This window comes from Orycteropus afer, unplaced genomic scaffold (genome assembly GCF_000298275.1).
Source record: "Orycteropus afer afer isolate SDZICR_OR568_19922 unplaced genomic scaffold, OryAfe1.0 scaffold00018, whole genome shotgun sequence".
NCBI classification, from domain to species: domain Eukaryota; kingdom Metazoa; phylum Chordata; class Mammalia; order Tubulidentata; family Orycteropodidae; genus Orycteropus; species Orycteropus afer.
The window spans coordinates 5,406,413-5,408,122 of NW_006921605.1; positions in this window are offsets into that span (position 1 = coordinate 5,406,413).

Below are 1,710 nucleotides of genomic sequence, written 5' to 3' on the forward strand. Positions count from 1 at the left end.
GGAGTCGGGGTCGACAATACGGCCTCTGCTTACAAGGCGCCCTTCTGCATTCTCCAGCGAGCTTTGGAAAGTGTCCACTGCCTGTCCCATCTCAGATGTGTTTAATTCAGACTCCCTGGGGGCAGAGCTCGGGGCCACACTCCCCAGGTGATTCTAAAACCTAGAAGCCCACCGAGATCTGAGGTCGAGTCCCAGTTCAGCCTTGTAGGAGCCCCGCGCTCCCAGGCACGACCCTTGGCCTCTCTGGGCCTGAGTTTCCCCACCATCCACAGGGAGAGCAGTGCTGTCGTGGGACGTGGGGACAAGATACGTGTCGTCCACGTAGCGACCGTCTCACTGCGGCTCTCCTGCCTTGCCAGCAGGCCGTGAGTTATTGGAGGGCCAGGCCCTGCCTCAGGACGGGTAATCCCTTGAGCCTCCCTGCACCACGTGCGTGACAGACACTTGGTGGCCATCCGGGGACGGGCTCGTGGGACCCAGGCGGAGCCCTCGAGGCCCGAGGAGCCAGGTGTCTCCTCTCACCACACAGCAATCATAGCAGCTCTCAAGCGTGAAGGAGTCTGAATTTGCTCTAAAAACATAAATAAATACAGGGCCTGCCAAGCAGTGAGGGTGGGAGCGTTGGGAAACTGGCTCCCGGGTGCAGCTGTGTGAGTGGCTGAGGCTCCCCCGAGTCAGTCGATGAGATGCAGGGTCAGGGCCCTGCTTACCACACTCTGCTCAGCCCTCTGTGTGTCCCGAAAGGCCTCTCAGCTAGGTCGCCAGATGAAAGCTTCAGATAAGCAAGGGATAAGTTTTAGTGGAAGTATGTCCCGTGCAATACTGAGGATGTACTTACACTGAAAAAAGTCATTGATCTGAACTTGGAATCTGAGCGGAGGCCTGTGTTTTGATTTATTACATCTCGAAGCCCCACAGCCTTGGCCTCCCGGTCCTGACCCACTAGGACAATCACTCCATTCAGGCTTCCGGGCACCCAGCTGAGGACCAGGGCCAGCCTGGGACAAGTTCTCACCTGTCAGCGGTAAACAAGGGCCACCACGCAGTTCCCTGTAAAGCCGACGGTGTTCAAAGGATGGCTCTTTCTACCGTGTGGGTGGGTGTGGAAATGGGCTGAAAACAACAACGTGGTGGCCAAAGCAGGGAGGGTGTGCCTTTGAAATATATCATTTGGACCAAATAAGTCAGTAATCCCATTTCAAAGCCTCCAATTATAAATTTTTTTTAAAAAGCAACAAACTGGTATATGAGCTCCCAGGCAACCCCTGGGTGATGCAAATGGGATAGTAACAGAAAGGTGGAGGGCTGAGTCCACCCAGAGGCGCCAGGAAGGCAGGCCTGGCAATACACTTCCAGAAAACCAGCCCCCAAGAGTCCTGTGGAGCAGAGTCCTATTCTGACCGCCAGGGGGCGCCACGGATCAGGGGTGACTCCATAGCAACCGGTAACGAAGCCCAAAGCCTGTGGAGCTGAAAGGACCCGCCTGATTCCGCAGGTGGGGCTGGTCCCACACCACCAGCTCACAGATGGAGTGGGCTCCACGCCGACCCCGGCAGCCCCAGCTCCTCCCTGCTCTCAACCCTCCTGTCCGCCTGGCCTCTCTGTCGGTTCTTATTCCCCTGCTTCCACGCGGCACCCCCCAGTCCCTCCTGCGTCAGGCTCCCCCCAGCTCTCGGGACCGCCAAGGCCAGACCCTGAGTCCCTCCCTGT